The sequence below is a fragment of the Lissotriton helveticus genome, chromosome 9 (genome assembly GCF_964261635.1).
Source record: "Lissotriton helveticus chromosome 9, aLisHel1.1, whole genome shotgun sequence".
Taxonomy (NCBI): Eukaryota; Metazoa; Chordata; class Amphibia; order Caudata; family Salamandridae; genus Lissotriton; species Lissotriton helveticus.
The window spans coordinates 694,586,285-694,608,369 of NC_136070.1; the positions used below are offsets into that span (position 1 = coordinate 694,586,285).

Sequence of the window (22,085 nt, forward strand, 5' to 3'; positions counted from 1 at the left end):
TAAGACAGCCCCAGAGGTATGGGGCCCGCTGCTGGCTAAAGTGTTTAACGCAGCCGTTTGCTATGAGATTCCCCCAACCTGGGAAGAATCAATTATCATTCAAGAAAGGTGACCGGGGAGATGTTAAAAATTATCGTCCAATCTCTCTATTGGATTCCTCGGTGAAAATTATGAGCCGGGTTTTTTTTGGTTAGATTGGAAGAATAGGCAGAAACCAATGGGATCCTGGCTAATTGTCAGTTTGGGTTCAGAAAAGGGCGTGGGACTATTGAGCAATGCTTAAATCTCGAACTTTTGATTGGCAAATACACCCAGGCCAAGAAAGGGTCTATCTATCTTTGTTTCGCTGATTTGAGCAGCGCTTTTGATTTGGTGGACCACGCAATTCTCTGGGCAAAACTGATAGAAATGGGGGCACCTGAGGGTATCGTCTTTTTCCTGGCCCGACTGTATGTTAAACTACGTACTAGCGTCCGATATGGCTCAAACGGGGAGCGTACCACCAAATTTAGGATAGGGAGGGGTATAAGGCAGGGGTGTGTTTTAGCCCCCCTGCTTTTTACACTCTTCATTAATGAGGTGGACTCGGCTTTACAGACAGTAGCGGCAGATGCCCCGAGAGTTAATAATTTTAACATCCCCGTATTACTCTACGCGGACGATGCTGTACTGCTGTCCAGGACCCCGATAGGCCTTCAGCGCTTAATGGATGGGTTTTCACAGTTCATTAAGAGTAGAAAATTTGTGATTAACAAAACCAAAACCTATGTCATGGAGTGTGGGCCAGGGCGGAGTAAGCCCCAATCTTATTTTATAGAAGGCCAAAGGGTCCAAAAAGTTGAAAATTTTTGTTAACTTGGGATTACCTTCTCCAAGAATTGCAGCTGGGCCACTGAGCACAAGAATGTTAGGACTAAGATGACGAGGAGCGCCAATGGGGTGTTTACCTTTGCCACCAAATTAGGGGATAAGCGGATAAAAGACATCCTTAAGATCTTTCAGTCCAGATGTCTTTCCGTTGCCCTTTATGGGGCTGGGGGCTGGGGTCGGCCCCAGTTGGGAGCCTCCAGGTGGAGGAGAATGTCTTTTTAAAAAGACTTCTGTGCCTGCCTAAATCTACCTCTAACGACTTAGTCCATAGAGAACTCGGAATCCAATATTTGAATGATTTGATTCTTTTGAGACCTCTATTGTTGTGGCGCTCCATTTGGCTGAAAGAAGAGACATCTTTAACTAGAGCCATTATTGATGATTATCTCACAGTTGATTACCATCTAAAGATCCCATGGATTAAATATATCATCAACAGCTTTCAGGAGTTCTATGGCCTTAATATAATTACTGATCGATATGGAGCTTCAGACTTTTCAAAGTCTGAAATGAAGAACATCTTTTTGAACCATAAATCAGAGAAGCGGGCTAGCGTGGAAGGCAAGTTATCCACCTGTGTGTTCTATAGCAGCATGAATGACACAGCGGGTTATCAGCCATATTTGACTCAAGTGACCAGAGTCTCCCACCAGTTCGTCCTAACAAGACTAAGGATGGGGATTGTACATAATCTGGTTGCTTTTCCAACCCTGAATATGCACCCTGCTGGACCTTGCCCGTGTGATAACATTTCTGCTCAAAGCACTACGCACTTTCTTCTGCTATGTCAATTGTATGGGAATTTCCGTAAAACATTTTTAAAACCTATTTTTGTTAAGTTTGGTGTTAGAACAGTTCATGATTCTATGAAATTGCTTTTATTTATTTATTTATTTATTTTTTTTCCTTCAAAAATCCCTTTATTCGAGTATCTTCAATACACACAGCTATCCGCCTACAACCCAGAGTGCCGGCAGCAGACATGGGGAGTAAGGTCACATTTTCTGTGTCAAGCTACCACAGCCAATAAGCCGACAACCCGGGGGTCCGGCGGCGTATAACAGAGTGCATACATTCGACCCCAGATACACTGTTGCGCCTACGTTCCCCGGCCCACCCAGATGCCTAGAAAGAGGAAAAAACCTGTGGTACGTAGTAGTGACGTGACCGTTACGCCCTGATGGAAGCAAGTATTGATCCTACCCACTAAATAATCCATGAACTGTCCCCAAAGAAACCCCCCGCCCCCCTAACTGCCCGCTCACTCGTTATACATCTCCAAAAAGTAGGCCGATACTCGGTCCCACTACAATCAGTGATAATGCCGTCTACACAGCCGTCTCCCCCCCCACCGCATACCATGATTGTTCAGTCAGCCTTCTAAGTCAGTATACCTACGCGTGTAAGTGTATAGAGCAGGGCTCTCCGCCCCTGGGACACCCTACATGACCCTTATATAGTGCCGTGAAGTACCCCCCTCCTCCCCATGTGACACTAATGAGGTGAAGAAATGCCTAGTCTCCAGGGCCAATTACCTCCTCCTGCAGTTCCGGACTGCCATCCGTCCCACCCCATTCCATGTCTGCACTGTCTCTGGCATATTGATAAGTATGAAATAGACCCCAAAAATTCTTAGGCCTGTTCCTGGGTGGGATGAGCTCACTATAAGTTTGTGACTGGGTACTGCAGTAAAGCACATCTCTGGCCCATCGTCGTTTCGTCGGCAAGGGGCCCCGCATCCAGCACATTGCGACCACTCGCCGGGCTATCAGCAGGCCCATATCCGCCAGGCGTCGTATTGTCACTGGGAGCGTCTTGGAGTAACCCAACGCAAGCGCGGGGTCGATAGGAAGCTCTGTGTCTAATATCCGACTCAATTCCGAGAAGATGTCTACCCAAAACTTATTGTTACCAGGGCAATTCCATGCCATATGCATGAAGTCCGCCACCGGGGCATGACAACGTTCACACTCGGCAGTCGCTCGGAGCCCGCATCTGTATAGACGTTCTGGCGTGTAGTATACGCGCTGTAAATATTTAAAATGGATTAATCTGTGTCTAGCATTAAGAGACAGTTTCCTGGTGTTTTGACAACAATATTTCCAATAGGCATCGTCAATCTGTACTTGCAAATCGCGCTGCCATTCCAGCCGGGCCTTCGAGAGTAGCTGTTCCCTATGTTGGGACCCTATTTTAAATAAATGAGTGACCAGTTTGCGCGACGAAGGTGTTTTGATCACATACGTAAGCTCTGGGATTTCTGGGGGCTCGGCCATGTCTGGACCCAATAATTCCGTGAATGCAGCTCGTATTCTGTGAAAGTGAAAGCGCTGTAATAGGGTAACCGCTAAGCCGGGGGGTGCGACCTGGTCTCAGGATTTCACAACTCCGGCCCTGAACAGGTCTCCCAGTGTGAAGATACCCAACTTGTTTAGGGCGCTCGTGACTCCCTTCTCTCGCAGCGGCGCCAGCCAGACCGCCCATTCTATCGGAGCAAGTGGTGAGTACAGCAGAACACAATCTTGCTCCTTTACTAACGAGTGCCAGGCGTGGTTTGTAGCCTTTATAGAGTCCAGTAAACCTACGCGGCGATCAACCGGCCGGAATACTGTAGCTGGAGTGGGGAGTGGGTCCGCAAACAGACGCTCCAAAATCACGTGTGGGATGGTGCGATCCCCGTGTATCCACGTGTGCAGATGCGCTGCTTGTGCAACTCGGTAGTATCGTTCCATGTCTGGTGCACCCAGTCCACCCTGGTCACATGGGAGTGTAAGGACTTTCCATCTAACTCTGGGCTGTTTACCCCCCCAAGCGAGCCGAATTAGAGTCTGTGTTAATGTTTTGAAGAAAGCTTTAGACAGGACCACTGGGATATTATTAAATAGGAACAAGAATCTAGGCAATACAATCATCTTCATTAGAGCAATGCGCCCCATTAGGGATAGTGGAAGACTGCACCACCTATCCACATCCTCAACCAGCTTTGTGTATGCGACGCCATAGTTTTCCCGTACCAGTATGTCCGAGTCCGGATGGAGTTGGATCCCCAGGTATTTGACCGGATCCGTAGACCACTGCAGGGGATACTCCATGTCAAATTGCTGCTTCACCGGAGTCAGCGGGTATGCCACCGACTTGTTCCAATTCACTTTTAGCCCAGATAGCGCACAGAACCTGACCACCTCCCTCAGCTCTGAAGAAAGGTTTGTCTCTGGGTCCCGGATATATAACAAGGTGTTGTCTGCATATGTGGAAATGCAGATCTTATACATGGGGAAACTGATACCTTCGTTCCGGTGGTATTCCCGGAGCGCACACACCAGGGGTTCTGCCACCTGGGCGTACAGCAAAGGGGAAAGGGGGCAGCCTTGTCTAGTACCCCTGCCTATGTCAAAGGCGTCCGTGACACGATCTCAGATGCGCAACCTGGCCCTAGGCTTGTAGTACAAGGCCCCTATCATCTGTAGGAAGGGTTCACCCAACCCGAATTTTCGGAGTACTCTCGACATGAAGGGCCACTCCACAGAGTCGAAGGCCTTCTCCATGTCCAGAAATACCGCCAGGGCTTTGTTCTCCGGTCTCACATGTTGCATCGTCCCTAGGACAGTGCGAATGTTGTACGTGAGATTCCTGCTGGGGATAAAGCCAGCCTGTTCCGGCGCCACCAACTCCGGGGCGAGCAAAGCCAGGCGCGTTGCCAACACCTTAGCATATAATTTCGCGTCCACGTTTATCAGAGATAGCGGCCAGTAGGAGCCGCACTCATTGGGGGGCTTCCCCGGCTTCAGAAGCGTAACCAGTAGGGCCTCCCTCATGGAGTCAGGCATACTTCCCTCCATACATATGTCGTCGAATAGGGTGGAGAGAAACGGTATCAACTTGTCCTTGAATGCCTTGTAGAAGCCCACCGTTAGTCCTTCTGCCCCGGGGGCACTGCCGGACCGCATCCCCTCTAGCGCCTCAGCGATCTCCTCCTTCTGAATGGGCATCATAAGAAATTCTCTTTGTGCGTTGGACAGTAGAGGCATGTTTATGTAGCTCAGGTAATCGTCAATCTCTTCCTCAACTTGGAATGATTTGGATTTGTAAAGACCAGAATAGTAATTCCTGAATTCCCCAATTATCTCTGATTCTTTAGTGAGCACCCCCCCGGACTCCGATACCAACTCGCCAACCAGAAGGGGTCGTCTCTCATTACGTATGATTCTAGCCAAAAGTGAGCCCGGTCGCTCCCCCTCACCATAAGTGCGGGCCACTGCGTATTTACCCATGTGTTGTACCTCCCTGTCCGCTTCTTCATTATATTTGGCGACTAAACGACTTATTTGCTCAGCGGCATCCCCATCTGGCTCTTCCCGCTGTTTTGATTCCAAATCCGATAACTGGGTTTCTAGATGCAGCAGCCTCTGCCTTATGGATTGGAGGACACTGGAGTGTTTAGACATTGCTATCCCACGAATGAAGACTTTGAACGCCTCCCATACTGTTGGGAAACTGTCGACAGTCCCCACATTGAGCTCAAAAAAATTGTCAATTTCTTCAGCCATCTCTCCCCTAAAAACCTCATCCAGCAATGAATATGGGGGGAAGCGCCATGTGAACGGAGGGATTCTTTTCGTAGGAGTTGCCAGCACCAGAAGCAGTGGGGAATGATCTGATAAGGTGCGGGGCAATATCGTGCACCCCTTGATACTGTGGGCGAGTGTGTGTGAGGTCAACCAGTAGTCGATCCTGGTGTGGATATCGTGATAGGCCGAATAGTGTGTGTATCCACCTCTCATGTGATTTCTACTTCTCCAAACATCCAGGAGGTCCAGTTTAACTAGTTCGGACTGCGTGACCTGAGCAGCAGCCGAGGGTTGTCGGGGGGGCCCTGCGGATCTGTCCAGATCGGGGTTAAACACCAAGTTGAAATCACCCCCCCAAAGCATCTTGGAATCATTATGCGCCCTGCACCTCTGTGCAAGCTTAGTGTAAAAGTCAGGGGAGTCATAGTTCGGACCGTAGACATTCACCACCAATAGATCATGCCCTTACCCACACATCTGCTAATTAGATATCGACCCTCCGTATCTGCCTCCAGTGACGTCAGTCTTAGTTTAGAGAGTGGGTTGACCCAAGTGATCACCCCCTAGAGTGTCTAGTAAACCCCGCCGCTACACTACAACCATCCATTCCTTTAACCGTGAGCATTTTGCTAGTGATAGGTAGGTGGGTTTCTTGTAGAAGTGCTAGGTCAATATGATGTCTGCGTAAGTAGCTTAAGACCTTCCTAAGCTTTCTGTGGTCGAGTCCCCTCACGTTCCACGTCAGAGTCCTCATATAAGCGATGGCATGTTCCGCTTCCCGTGTTACAGTCTCAGCCATTGTCATAGTAAGGCATAACCTTCCTCAAACTAATGTGCGGTAGCCTCGCAACCAAACCCCACAGGGCACGCCACACCCAGTAAAAGGCCAGGTAAGACTGACCTAGCTGAGCCAGGTAGGGAACACGTAGCATGCACGGCATATGTGCGGCAGATCTAGGTATAGTGTTGGAGAGCAAAAAAGCAGTGACGTACATAGTAGCAGGCAAACAGTACAACAGTGCAACAACAACTTTCCTAGGTACTCCACCCCCCTCCCACAGTAGACCCACCCCAATCTGGCCTTGCCGGTCCCCAACCCACCCTACCCGCCCGACAACATTCGCAACACCCACAAAAGCAATGCGCTCGGGGGCAAAGATCGCAAGTCAGCGCCTTCCTGCAACAACCTCCCTATGCAAAGGCATGACCCCCCCCCCCCCCCCCGCCCCGTACCACCATTAGAATACTCAAAGCAAAGTCGTACGCAATATTGCTACACTCTACATAAGATCAATGCCTATTCCTCCATCTCAATTAGTGGAGCAGGCACCATCTTTAGTGTCGTAAACTTAGAGAGCCAGGCCCCATGTCTCTATCCGCCTTGGACTTTTTAGCACTTCAGATAGGCAGGCCCATGTCCCCCCAAAGCCAGCAGTCACTTATCTGGAAAAAGTCAGCCAGTGCGCGCAGCGGGCCATCCGGTCCTCTCCAAGCCCGCAGCACAGTAAGGGGTCTCCGCTGCAACCAGGATCCACTGCAGAGTCGCCCCTCCAACAATTAGTCCCTTGCGGTTCATTCCTGCTCATCCAGTTGACTCTTGTCATTACCATTAGCCGCCCGCTGGTCCGCCATGCCATTTTTCTTTTCCTTAGACCAGGTTTTCAAGGCCTTTTGGAGCTCCGTGGAGTCCGTAAAAATGTGCGAATGGCCCTGTCTGTTGACCCGCAGTTTGGCCGGGTACAGCATCGCGTAGTCTAGGCCCAGCTCCCGGAGGCGCTTCTTGTGGGGGGCAAAGTGCTTACGCGCCTCCTGCACTCTGGCTGTGAAATCCGGGAATATGGAGATCGCCGAGCCCTCAAACTGCAGATCCCCTTTAGCTCGTGCCACCCTGAGTGCTGTGTCCCTGTCTCTATAGTTGAGCAGTTTTGCTATGATCGGGCGAGGAGGCTGCCCCGGCTTCGGCTGTGGACCCAGTGATCGATGTGCCCGCTCTACCACGAACATCGCCGAGAACACCCCTTCTCCCAGGAGGGTGGTGAGCAGCCGCTCAACAAAGAGTTCCATCTTGACGGTCTGAGTGGACTCCGGCAGGCCCGTGATTCAAAGATTGCAGCGTCGAGACCGCGCCTCCAAATCCTCCGTCTTGTCCTGTAATGATCTCATGAGGGTCTCCACTCGCCTGTGAGCAGTGTCCAGCTCCGTCTGTGCCTCCTCTACCTCCGTGATTCTGCATTCAGCCATATCATGTTTCTCCGCATGTTTATCCAGACGTTCCGCCATGCGGTCCATTCTGTAGGACATTGCGTCCATCTTGGACCCCAGCGCGGTTATGCTGGATTGGATACTCTGCTCCATCGAACGAAGCATAGTTTTTAGGTCCGAGTCCTCCGCGTGTGTCTCTTCCGGTCGTGTGTCCTCACTGTGCAGGGCTGGGGGGCTCTGCGCCGGTAGCCGCCGCTGTGAGAAGGGGAGTTTGCTCTGCGTTTTATCCCCCTTCCCCATGTTGGCGCTGCGGTCGATGTGCACAAGTCTCGTCAGGAGGGTTATACCTTCCAGGGAGGGGGGGGGAGGCAGTGGGTGTCGTGCGATCCGGTGCGCCCCCCGGGAGCTGGGCAACCCTCTGTTCTGTACTGCGTGTATCACTCACCACCCAGTCCAGCGGATATGGCGACACCGTGGAAGCCTGCTCTCACTGCACCCAGCAGGCCCAGCCAGGATACAAGAAGGTCTACCCATGATCCGGGGGCCGCCCCACACCCGCAGCCGTTCGCCCAAGCAAAATCCCAGGCAGCCACTGCCTCAGCCTGTCCGAATCTCCAACTTGGCTCCGCTTATCGTGAATCTGGGCCAGCGGCGTGGTTCATCCGCGATGCGGCTCCAGAGCGTGGTGCTGTAGCAAGGGCTTGGCGACATAAACGGCCAGCAACTTGAATCCGCCTAAGCCCTGGGCTTTCAGGAATGTGTAATCACCCCAGTGCTTCCAACAACCGGCACTCCGCGATGCCGGTCAGCCTGTGGAGTGTCTCCGCTACTCTCTTGCTCTGTCCGTCAAGCCCGGGCCGCCTCCCTGACACGGCAGCTCCGAGGACCCAGAAATGGCGCTGCAGCGTGGCAGCTCGCTCCCTCTCTCCCCCAGGGGCCTCAGTCTCTCGCCGTGTGTCCACCAGCCTCACTCAGGCGACCACTGTGCAGTGCCAGTCCCGGGTCGGGATCTCGAGAGCTCCGGATGCGGCACTCGGGACCCGGGGGCAGGCTCACCCCCCTCGGCCGCACGCTCGGCGACGTCACCCGGCTCCAGGAATCACTGGGGACCGCGGTCTGCGGCCCACTGCTGCTCGTCCTATCTCCGTCACTCCGCCGCCGCCTGTGCCCGTTAGTTTCCCGTTCAGTCGGTCCGGAAGGTGTCCTGTGCCACTCCGATGCCTGGCGACACTAAAGGGGAGCCAAATTAGTTGCTTTGAGGAAGGATAATGCAGGATATTCGGTGGCACTGGCGGAGCTAGGGAATCAGGCGGCCATCCTCGGTGCCTGCAAGCCATGAAATTGCTTTTTAATCTGCACCATCCTGATGTATGTTTTTTTACCGCCACTTTCCTGCTTAAAGCAATCAGTGCCAGGAAAAGTATGTGTTTTTAAATATTTATTCTGTCCCCGCCTGTATATTATGGTTTTTTTAAACATTGATTGTCCACCTGTAAAACGTAATTATATGTACATTTTTGCCTGTATCTGTTATATGTGTGCTTTTATGGACATGTTTTATGTTCCGAATAAAGCCTTATGAAATGAAATGATCGGGCACCTCTGCACAATGTTATGAGTGACCCCAGTGTCTCACAGATCACTCAGATTTTCATTGGTTTTAGGCTTAATGGGGGTCCCCTGAATGGTTCCCCCCCTCTACGGTGCAGGGCCCTGTTTGGGAAAACACAGTGGCTTTTACAAACGTTTAACTATTTCTTATTCACTGCAATTGCACACATTTCTGCAAGGCATGCAATGGCATGGTTTTGAGGGTGAAGGTGCTCCCTCCAAAACAAGAAACCTTGGGGGCGCCCCAGCACCACGGGAGGTGTGGGGGTCTCCGTTATGCCCCTGTTTCAGCCTGATACAGTTGATTTGGCCAATGAGAAAAGAAACATTCTTCCATGAGTTCAACCTTAAAAGCACAGATGGGTGACTGGAAGCAAGCAGTGCAGCCTGTACTTACTAAGTTTGTCATGAGAGAGGAATACAGAGTTCAGCAAAATGTCATGTTATATTTTCCTAGTGTTTCACTACTTTGTCTTCATGGAATGCAGCTAATGTGAGTATATGATCTGAAACAAGATGAGGTCAGTTATGTTGTAAATGTGGTCTAGACTTTACAATCACTCTTCTTGGCAGAGTGCCAACACTTCTCCATTTTTACCATTCAGTGTCTTTTAATCAACATGTCTCTATCTGCAACTCCTGCTTCCTACCCTTCTCTTTCTCATCTTTCTTCAACCTGCCCTCACATTCATCGTGCTCCCTATATCTTCTTCTAATATCAGGCCTATTTAAAATAGGCCTGAGCTAAGACACATTAATTTTACAATCAAAAGCAATACCCAAACATTCAAACCTATTATACTGAATAGCTGCTTCCCTCAGTATATCACCAAGTCATCTTGTCAGTCTTCCCAGAACCCAGGGGTTCGATAGCATTTGCCTTACGGGGCACTTTGGAGATATGAAGTATAAGGTCCTGCACATTTTGGCATCTGACATTTAAGTGTAGCACTGGGTCTAAATGCCCCTACACACTCCTCATGCCTTAGCTAGCAAAAGATCCAAAACCATTCTATTTTGGATACCTACACTATGCAAAGCGACCATTTAAACTATAATATTTGACAGGGCAATAGCCATGTAATTTGCCCATTTCTCAATTAATTTAGCCTGTTTTCATATTTCCATACTATTTGCAGCTATATGTACAGGGGATGGACCATAGCTAAAAATGTCAGTGGTATTTCTCCTGCATTCCTCCTCTTGCAATAAAAAAAGTTAGTGTTTTCAATGGGCTAGTTTGGTTAACACCAAAGCCAAATAAGATTCGTCCAACTCGAAAGATAGTGAAAAGTAAGCTTTTTCCACAAAAACGTGATGCACAGTCAAAGCATTGTTTACTAGATTGCATAACCTGCAGGTTTACTAAAAGTTTGTGAAATTACTATCAGCTATGTCAGTGTACCCTTTAGTTGCCATACAAAACGTCTACTCTGTCATGCTAGAGGCTCATAGCAGGATATGTTAGTAGTTAGTAGTATTCTCTTTTAAAATGTATATCATATGAAACCTCAACACTCTTTACTCTGCATTCGTGTAATGTAATGTCTAGTATCTTTTTTCTACTCTAAGGACTCTCACACCCTTGATTGTCTTAAGGCATAATACATGCTTGTTTACTACTTCTAACATCTAATGTTTTCCTACTCCACTGTGGGTCACCACCTTTCTTTTCACACCCACTCATACACCTCTTTCAATTTGCCAGCAACCTCTTTTCCCCTTTATTCTTCTCCTCCTGCTCTACACTTTCCTGTACATCTTATTTAATCAAAACTTTGTGCAGACACATTAGGGACTGTCACAACTGCAAATAAAATTCAAGGCATAATAGCAAGCTACAGCATCTGCAGAATGACTGCCTCTCAAAACTTCACCTGACCTTCCCTGATGTTCTGCACAGTCACCAACAGCTATGTAGGCAAGTGCGTGTAGAGCTAGAAATAAATCAAACACTTTGAGACAATTTGAGATGGTTGCTCCTGAAAAAGCCAAGAACCCCGCTCTAGAAACACAACTAGCCACAACTATAAATCACCCAAACATGTATCATTAATCAGTGCAATTTAGGATGCAATTATCCTTTGCCAGTCAGCAGGTTCTTGAGTAAACTGTTCATTATATATATATAATATGTGTATATGTATATATATATATATATATTTTTTTTTTCACTGAAAAACTAAACTTTATAGTTAGGCTCAGGTTTCACTTGTACAAAACCAGTGAAAAGTAGCAGTTATAAGTTACCTGATCTAACTATAACTCGTGCCCTGCAATACACTGTTTATGACCTCACATATTACATCGCTCATGACATCTCAAATGGCATCACTGATGACGTCATCCAGTGACTGTGATAGTTTTTACAAAGTCTGAGTGTTAAATATATTTACTAAGGTGTAATGGTGAATCAGTGGGTGTATGAGTGCCTGTACGGATGATTCAGTGGGTATGTGACTGTATAATTGAGTGATTAGGTGTCTCAGTGAATGTATGGGTGAGTGACTGGTTGTGTGAACGTTTGTATCAGTTAGTTGGTGTCAAAGTGTCTGTATGGGTGTTTCTGATGGATACATCTGCCTGTGGATTCCTCACATTTTGAATTACCATCATGCGCAGCATTCCACGGAAACGTTTCTTCTCAGCTCTCCCACGTCGAGGAGGACGTCACAATGGAACGGCTCTACATGCGACTCCGTGTGACGTCATCGGAGCCATTCCAAGACCTTGTCGGCGTGCTGTCAGTTCCCTTTTTTACGCGCCATCGGCACGTAACGTTTTTCCAGGGCTTTCAATTTCTTGAGTTTCTTTTTTGCAAGTCTACGGATTTTTGTAGCAGCGACCAAGGTTATGCAGGGCAAATCCAGGTTCAAGCCATGCAGGGAATGTGGGGGTCAGATGTTAATCACTGACCCTCAGGGTGGCTGTTTGTGATGTTTATCGTCGGACTACGAAGTGGGGGCGTGTTTGTCATGCAGGTGCATGAACCCCAAGGCTTTAAAGGAGAGGGAGGCCAATTTGTTCATGGCCAAAGCCAAAAAGCAAAAAAGGGGTCAGAGAAGGCAGAGGTCCCGATCCAAATCACTGACTCATCATACCTAAAGTCGTTGAGGAAGCATAAGAAGAAGCAGCGCCATGGGTCCAATGTCGTTCATCGAAGGATGAGACACAGAAGAACAAGTTACTTATCTTCGGGAACGCTTTTACTGGTGGATACGAACAAAATACAGGGGTCACCCATATAACCCATAGGCTTTTGGGTATGTAACAAGAAAAAACAACAAAGTAAAGCCTACGGAACACTATTTCCTCTTTCTGATTGAAAGACTGGATACCATCAATTGTCCAGTCTTGGGATAGTCCTTCTCCACACAGTTTAATTGAGATAATTTCACTTTAGAGTATCTCCAAAGGATAGCCAAACGCACAGAGCAATAAAAATCCAATGTATAGTTCAACTTTTTCTTTTAATTAAACCACACTCGACCTTAATTATTGGTCTCTCGCTTTAAACAAAAACTGTACACGATTTATATATATACACAAAACACATATACTTTTGACTTACATACATATATACACTTTTTTTGAGAACCAAACTCACGGTTCTAATGCCCCACTTATTTGAACAAGGATGTCAATGTATAATTTTTTCACATGACATTCCTTCTCTTTAGATCACCAAAACAAACACAAAAGCGATGAAAAAAGGAGTGTATGAGGTTATACCACTTTTGACCTCTCTTGAAATGGCACTCTCTTAAATCATTATTTCATTAACAGTGTTCAAACAGATTTCTTGTTTTGGAGTCCTCCAATTGTGTGTGTCGACGCGTTTCAGCCTCTGTTTATTCCAGGCCTCATCAAGACTACGAGGGCAAATATACTAGAACTCAGGTGCGAATTTACTGTAGCCAAAGCTCCACCTTCTTACATAAACATTTTCAATTGTCAGGGCTATTAACTTGAAGTCCTTCACTGAGGGCTAACATCCCCACGGAAAAATGAGCCTCATGGAGTATTCTTTTGGTTTTTATAACAATCCACGACGGTAACGAATCCCAATCCGGTTAGTAGGCAAACTGAGCTCTGTCTCTACGTTCAGGACGCCGATCGCGTTTCCTGCGTGTGGTGGATACAGTATCTGCCTGTGGATTCCTCACCTTGTGAATATCCCACTGCGTCAGCAACATTCGGAAATTCTTTTGTAGCTCTTCACGCCGACGTGGACGACGTCACAGAAGCACGGCATCGCGCGCGGCTCCACTGACTCCATAATAGGACTCCGTCGGCGTGATGACATCAGTTCCGCCCTTTTTTCAATGTCACTAATGCAGGTATAGAAGAGTGGACAACAGGGAAGCGGGTGGGTCAGTGAGGAATCCACAGGCAGATACTGTATCCACCAGAAAAAGAAAGCGTTACCGAAGGTAAGTAACTTGTCCTTCTGATGGATACACCTGCCAGTGGATTCCTCACCTTGTGAATAGATTCCCACAGCAGTCCCACTCCCGGAGGAGGGTGTCCACACTTCTATACCAAGAAATCCTGAAGGACAGAACGAGCAAAGTGTCCGTCCCACCTCACCTCTGCATCCAAACAATAATGCTTTGCGAAAGTGTGGAGTGAGGCCCAAGTTGCCGCTCTGCAAATGTCCTCCACAGGAACACCCCTAGACAAAGCATCTTGACAGCGTGCGCTTGTGCACCGCTTTGCCTCTTCTGGCACCAACAAAACCCACGAAGAGCTGGTCATCAACTCTGAACTCTCTGGTTCTGTCCAAGTAGAAGCTCACCGCCCTCTTAGGGTCCAAACGGTGAAGTCTCTCTTCCTCCTTGGAAGGGGGAGGGGGAGGATAGAAGGTAGGGAGGGTAATGGACTGTCCCAGATGGAAGGGAGTTACCACCTTAGGCAGAAAAGCAGCCCTGGTCCTGAGTATTATTCTTTCAGCATGAATGGTCAAGAATGGGGGTTTTGAACTCAGAGCTTGAAGCTCACTTACCCTCCTTGCCGAGGTAACCGCAATCAGAAAGACTGTTTTAAAAGATAAAAGCCTCAAGGGAAACCTGTGCAAAGGCTCAAATGGAAAACCCATTAAGAAAGCAAGCACAAGATTCAAGTCCCTTTGTGGCACAATAAATGGGGTAGGAGGAAATTTATTTGTAAGGCCCTTTAAAAACCTTAAGAGAATAGGAGACTTAAATAAAGCTTTCTGATCCGGCAGACAGAGAAATGCCGACAAAGCCGATAGATGAATGAATGAATACACATTTCTATAGCGCATGGCTACCCTAGGGCATCCCAGCGCATTTAGGACAACTAGAACATTTCCACTACTCAAGGAAAGAGAAAGGTCTTCAGCAGTTTCCTTAAGCGGAGATAGTTCGGTTCAAGGCGACCAGGAAGGAAAAACGTCGGCCACCCATACGTGCTCGACGAATCCTAGGGAACGTCAGAAGTTTTTTGTAGTTGGATCTAAGTGTCCTAGGAGCCTGATAAGGTTGCAGCATATGCAAGATCACTGAGGGTCCATTGCTGGTGATGGACTTATGCACGGTACACATAGCCTTAAAACAAATTCTTTGTTGCACTGGAAGCCAGTGCAACTGACAGATTGCAGACCTAGCTGAAGCGCGCCTCTGGACATTCATAAGAAGTCGGGCAGCACAATTCTGGACCACTTGTAAGACATTGATAGTCCCCTGTGGAGCACCCACGTAGACCGCATTAGCATAATCAAGCCGTGACAGAATAAGGGCCTGCACCAGCAGCCGTCTAGCATCAAAGGGAAGGAGTGGCAGAATCTTCCTCATCAGTCTGATCAGGCCGTAGCAGGTAGCGGCCACTTTGCATGATTGTACAGAGAGACTCAGATTGGAGTCCAACCATACACCCAAACTCTTAATTTGTTTCTTGGGCACAGGGGGTGGGCCGAGACAACTAGGCCACCAAGGGTCTAAGTTAGGGGGAGCTGCATGTCCAAGTATCTTAACTTCGGTCTTGGATCCATTCAATTTAAGGAAGGACAGATCCATCCATTCAGCTACTTTGGTCAGACACGAGGTCAGATTCTTATCACTCTTGTCACCTTGGCTGAGCGACACCACCAACTGGGTATCGTCAGCATACGTGACCAGCTGGACCCCCCAAGGGAGCACAATGTCTGCCAGGGGCCGCATGTAGATGTTAAACATTGTGGGGCTTAAAGAAGATCCCTGGGGGACGCCATACTGTAGGGGGGTCTGTTGCGAAAGAGCCTCCTCTTCAAAGACCATGAAAGATCTATCGGTGAGAAAGGACTGCAACCACTTAAGGGCAGTCCCCGACACTCCCACATTCCTCAGTCTTTGAATCAAGATGCGGTGATTTACTGTACCGAAGGCTGCGCTGAGATCTAACAAAATAATAACAGCGCAGCCTCCGGTATCCACAATTTTCCTCGCCTCTTCCACCACAGCAAGGAGGGCCGTCTCCGTGCCCTGCTTACTACGAAATCCAGTCTGAGTGGGGTGTAGAGCATTATTATTCTCAACATAAGCAGCCAGTATGGAGTTTACATGTTTTTCGGCCAATTTGCTAATGCCTGGTAATAAAGAGATTGGGCGAAGGCTAGCCCAGTCCCCCGGATCTAAATTTGGCTTTTTTAAAAGTGCTTTGATTCTTGCTTGCTTCCAAAGCGGAGGAACCACTCCGGCCGCAAGAGAGGAGTTAATTACATCCCGGATAACAGGGGAGACAATCTCTGGGACAGATTTAAGAGTGGAAGGGGGCGCGACATCGGCCGGAGATCCGGACTTAAGATTTTCTAGGAGACACAGTACATCAGATAGGGAGAGGGGGGCGAAAGCATCCAGCCTGGCGTATAGGAGGGGAGCAGATGGTTGTACATCAACCTCCAATTGTGGAAATAGAGAATAAATATTAGAGACCTTAGAGGCAAAAAGATTAGCGATCTCATCACAGCGCTTTTGTGCGTTCGTTGGGTCAGGAAGAGAGCTAGGAGGGGTAATAAGGGATTTAAAGATTTTTTAATTTTCCCTCGGGGAGTTAGAGGCTGACCCAATCTTTTCCTGGTAGTAGCTGGATTGAGCCGCCTTTATTCTTCTTTTATACGGCCTAAGTGCAGCTCTTTAGTCCGCCCTACTGGAATCAGAGAAATCCTTCCTCCATTTCCGTTCGGATCGCTTGCAGGATTGTTTGAGCATTCTGAGTTCGAGTATACCAAGCTTTCTTGTTGAGCCCAGCTCGATGACATAATTCTTTCTTAGGAAGGATAAGATCCAAGGAGGATTCCAGCCAACTGTTAAAGTCATCGTTGGCATTAATGGGGTTAGAGCAAGGTAAGGGGATGGAATTATTAAGATTGATTGCCCATTCCTCCACTGAAAGTTTAGACCAGGTCCGACCCAGTTTTTTAGATTTTGTAGAGGGGTGTGGCAAATCACGGGGGGTCCAGACAAAAGATAGTAGTGAGTGGTTTGACTAAGGTACTAAAATGGTCTCCTTCAAAGTGATGTTGTCCAGATTAGTGAAAAAAGGATAGAGCAAGTGACCAAATTTGTGGGTGGGACCAGTTACAATTTGTCTGAATTGAAAGGCTTCAAGGCCTGCTACGAAATCTCGCGAATAGGAGGTGTCTCGATCGTCCAGGTGAATGTTAAAATCACCAAGAATTGAAAAATTGGGGGCAGAGCTTGCCAGATTTCAGCAATACCTGGAAGATCATTACAAGAATTAGCATGTCCCCCTGGAGGGCGATATAGAAGGATTCCCGAGAGAGTACAGGTGGGAGAGAAGCCAATGGCAAAGGAGAAACTCTCGCAGTCCGACAAAGGGCACCAAGTCGAACTACAACTATATATAGTTTTAAATATAATGGCTATTTCCCCTCCCCGACCACAATCCCGATCCTGTCTGACCATGGTGTAGTTAGATGGAAGAGCTTGGACTACATCAGGGATAACCTTTGACTGTAGCTACAGCAAACCCTTGTGGAGCCAAAGAAAGCGCTAACTGACGAATGTGAGACAATCGAGCCTTCAAAGGGTCAATGGATTTCTCCCCACACCAAGAGACACATTTGGACCACCTATAAGAGTAGATAGACTTGGTGGAATGACGCCTGGCTGATAAGATGAAATCCACCACATCATGTGGGAGAGAAAAAGAACTCAGGTTGCCCCATTCAATCTCAAGGCATGAAGGTGTAAGGTCTGGAGGTGGGGGTGTAGAACCTGCCCCTCCATCTGAGAGAGGAGGTCTGCCCTGAGAGGGAGACGGAGACGCGGGCATGAGGAGAGGTGGAGAAGATCTGTGTACCACACCCTTCTTGGCCAATCAGGGGCATCAATATGACTTGGGCCCGGTCTTGGCGTATCTTCCTCAGAACCCGAGGAATCAAGGGTATGGGCGGAAACGCATAAAGGAGTTTAAAGTCCCAACTCAACTGAAACGCGTCCCCCAATTGCTCCCTGCATCGGATACTGGAGACTGCAGAATGACGGGCAGTGAGCATTCCTGTAAGTGGCAAACAGGTCCATCTGTGGAGTTCCCCACGTTCGATAGACGTGACGAACCACCTCCGGATGAAGCCTTCACTCGTGGTCGGCCGAAAACTGCCGACTGAGACTGTCTGCACGCACGTTCAGAACTCCGGCCAGATGATTTGCCGTCAGACAAATCTGACGGTCCTGAACCCAGGACCAGAGTCGCAGAGCCTCTCTGCCGAGACATTGCGACCCCACTCCTCCCTGCTTTTGACATACCACATTGCGGTAGTGTTGTCCGTCAGGACCTGTACCAACTGACCGCGAAGGAAAGGGAGGAAGGCCTTGAGCGCCAAACGTATCGCCCGTAACTCTAGAAGGTTAATGTGAAGCAACCTTTCCTCTAGAGACCAAAGACCCTTGATCTCCATATCCCCCAGATGAGCACCCCACCCTAGGGTGGATGCATCCGCTATCACCGTGGCCACCGATGGAGGTAAGTGGAACAGCTTCCCTTGAGTCAGATTGCTTTTCACGCTCCGCCAAGACAGATCCGCCGCAGCTTCTCTGGAGATCCTGATTGACTCCCTGAGATCTCCGTTGTGCTGATACCACTGCCTGCGGAGGCACCACTGGAGTGCCCTCATGTGCCAGCGTGCATGATTGACCAGCAGAATGCAGGAAGCCATCAGACCGAGCAGACAAAGGACCTTCAGGACTGGAACGGCCGCTCCACTGTAAAATAAAGAAATCATATCCAGTATGTCGCGAATCCTTTGCAGAGGAGGGAATGCCCGACACACAGTGGTATCCAGTACCGCACCTATGAACAAGTTGCGCTGGGAGGGCACCAGGTGAGATTTGGGCACATTTATCGAAAAGCCCAATCTGTACAACAACTGAGTTGTGACTTGCAGATGATGGAGCACCTTCTCCGGAGATTCTGCTTTGATCAGCCAATCGTCCAGATAAGAGAATACTGGTACCCCTGACCTTCTGAGATATGCTGCCACCACAGTCTTGGTGAAGACTCGAGGTGCAGTAGTAAGACCAAACGGAAGGACCGCAAACTGGTAATGTTGCGATCCCACCGTGAAACGGAGAATCTTCCTGTGTGACTTCAGGATGGGAATATGAAAATACGCATCCTGCAAGTCGATCAACACCATCCAGTCTTCTTCCAGCAGCGCTTGAAGAACCTGCGCAAGGGTGAGCATCTTGAACTTCTCCTGTTTCAGAAAGAGATTCAAGACCCTGAGGTCCAGGATTGGACGAAGTCTGCCATTCATCTTGGGTATCAGAAAATACCGGGAGTAGCATCCCTGACCCCTTTCCTGCTCCGGAACCACCTCTATCTCACCTTTTCTTAGTAAAGCCAGGACTTTCTCCTGCAAGAGAAGCAGGTGGTCTTTCGTGCAAAATCCTTGGCAAGGAGGATAATTCGGGGGAAACTCCCGAAAGGGAAGAGCATACCCATTCTCAACGAGATTGAGAACCCAAAGGTCCGATGTGACCGATTCCCAATCCCGTAGAAAATGAGTAAGCCGACCCCCTACAGGACCAACATGATCCGGAATGGCGGATCTAGGGCTGCTTTGCTGTGGTTGGAGGGGGGGTGGGGAGAGGAGGAGGAGGAGGAGGAGGAGGAGGAATCTTGACGACCTCTAGGGCGGACTCTGTTTCTACCTCTGTACGATTTGTACAGAGAAATCTGCTGCTGTTGCTGCGATTGCTTGTAAGAGCGAAAGGAAGATCTCCCAAATCCTCTGTATCTCTTACCCGATGTACCTCTGGTCTGAAGGCCCAAATACCTAGCCGTCGCCTTACTGTCCTTGAACCTTTCCAAGGCAGCATCCGCCTTTTTTCCAAACAGGCCGGAACCATCAAATGGAAGGTCTATTAAAGTAGCCTGTACATCAGGAGAAAATTCTGAAGACTTCAACCAAGCAGCCCTCCTGGTGGCAACAGATGATCCCATGACCCTTGCCACAGAGTCAGCTGTATCCAAACCGCTCTAGATCACCTGGCGAGCAGCAGCCTGAGTATCCGCAAGAACCTCATTAAAGTTCCGCCTGTCCTCCTCCGGTATATTTGGTACCAACTGTTTTGCAGAGTCCATCAAAGCGTCCTAAAAGGCACGTGGCATTTGTGGACTTGAGAGCCATGCTAGCCGAAGAGAATACCTTCTTAGCTGACTGGTCCAGCTTCTTAGACTCCTTGTCACTAGGTACCTGTGGAAAAGCTCCAGTTGATGTCTTGGAACAGGGTGCCTGAATAAGTAAACTCTCTGGAGACGGATGTGTTGAGGAATTCAGGATCTCCAGGAGCCACCCTATATCTCCTAGCAACAGCCCTTGATACAGCAGGTGATGAAAAGGGCTTTTTCCATTCTTCTAGGACAGGCTCTGTAATTGCCTCATTAAAAGGCAGCATCGGTTCCACCACTGAAGAGAGAGAATGGAGTACCTCGGTCAAAATGTTAGACTTAAACTCCGCAGTGGGCAGATTCAAATCCAAAAGTTCAGCTGCCTTTCTAATAACCATGTGATATGGTGCTACATCCTTCGAAGGGACGTCAGGAGCTGAGGAAAGCTCCCACTCTGGAGATAACTCCAAACCACTAGCTTCCTTAAGGTCATCAAAGAAGTCATTGGAGTCTTGTAGCTCTCCTTCTTCCACCTCCTCCGCTCTATATCTCTGCTCCTCCAAAAGCCTTTGAGCCTCACGCCTAGACCTCATCCTTGGGGTCGGCGTTGACGGAGCTACAACCGACTCCGACGGAGCCGGTGCCGGCGTCGAACTCGGAGCCGGTGGATCACTTTGGAGTGCACGAGGTCGGACCGGAGCCGGTGAAGATGGAACCGGCGTCGATGTTCTCTGAGCCGGAAAATGCCAAGCTGGAGTCGGCATAAACGGCGCCGGTGAATATAATAATAATACTGAGTTTTTTAGAGCGCGAACAGCTACCTCACAAGGAGGTGTCCCGGCGCTTAGTGAACAGCAAGCGTGAACTAAGTGATTCAGAACAGAAAGCAGAAGTAGATGAAATTACTGATTAAAAAGCCACGTCTTTAACTGTTTCCTAAAGCAGGGCTCTGAATTGGCATTGCGAATGGCAAGTGGTAGGGCGTTCCACAGCTTGGCTGTTCTAGCCAAGAAAGCTCTCCCCCCAAGACGAGCCTTCGCAAATCTGGGGACAGAGAGCAAGTTAAGCGTGTTCGAGCGTAGGGACCGCAATTTTGGATACTGGGGGAGTCTTAATTTAAGATAGTTAGGGCACTTGCCCTGGAGTTCCCTATAAGCCAGGGTCAGAGCCTTAAACTCGATCCTGCTTACCACTGGAAGCCAGTGAAGATTGCGTAGATACGGAGAGACACAATGCTTAAACAGGATATGTTTGATCAGTCTCGCAGCCGCATTCTGCACCATCTGTAGCCTTTGGATTGCATACTTCGGCAGACCAAGATATAGGCTGTTTGCGTAGTCCAATCTTGAAGTTACAGTAGCATGGACTACTACTTTACGGCAATCTGCTGGCAGCAAATCCGGAAACTTTCGAAGATTTCTAAGTTTGTTTAAGCACCCGATGTTACCTGTTGAATATGAGCTAAGAAAGAAAGGCCATCATCCCATCTTACTCAAGTTTTTAGCACTAGTGCTAGGGAGCGGTGGGGGCCCCATTTCGATGGGCCACCCAAGATCAGGCACTTGACCTTTTCCAAAGAAGATCACTTCCGTTTTCCCTGCATTTAATTTTAATTTGTTAGTGTTCATCCAGGTAGCAATATCACGAAGACAGCCCTTAAAATTGCCAAAGGCTTCCTCTGACTGCTCTTTGTATGAGAAAACCAGCTGTGTGTCATCAGCGTACGAAATTGCATTGACACCCTAGTTTGCTATTAAGGTAAAAAGAGGGGCCAGATAGACATTAAAAAGTAGGGGGCTAAGGGCTGAGCCCTGAGGGACGCCACACTAGAGAGGTTTGGGTTTGGATGTAAAAGGACGGAGAGCAACCTTCTGGGAACGGTTACACAAATAGGACTGCGTCCAGGCCAGCACCTTGCCACCCAGGCCAATGCTTTCCAATCTCTGCAGCAATCTGGCATGATCGACTGTATCGAAGGCTGCGGATAGATCCAGGAGCACCAGCATTGCTGATGCCCCTGAATCTAGTGCCCACCTCACTGACTCTGCAACCTCTATGAGAGCAGTCTCAGTGCTGAAACCAGGCCGAAAGCCCGACTGTGTTTCATGCAGGATGGCATTGCTTTCAATGAAATGGTTCAGTTGGCGTTGAACTAGTTTCTCCAGCATTTTGCATGGCGCAGGGAGGAGCGAAATTGGC

General features: G+C 48.6%; 1 protein-coding gene across 1 annotated transcript in view; it reads left to right on the plus strand.

The window, feature by feature from the left end:
- Window positions 1-22,085, plus strand: part of MRPL11 (mitochondrial ribosomal protein L11) — an 821,503-nt gene that overhangs the window by 642,261 nt on the left and 157,157 nt on the right. The window lies entirely within an intron of this gene.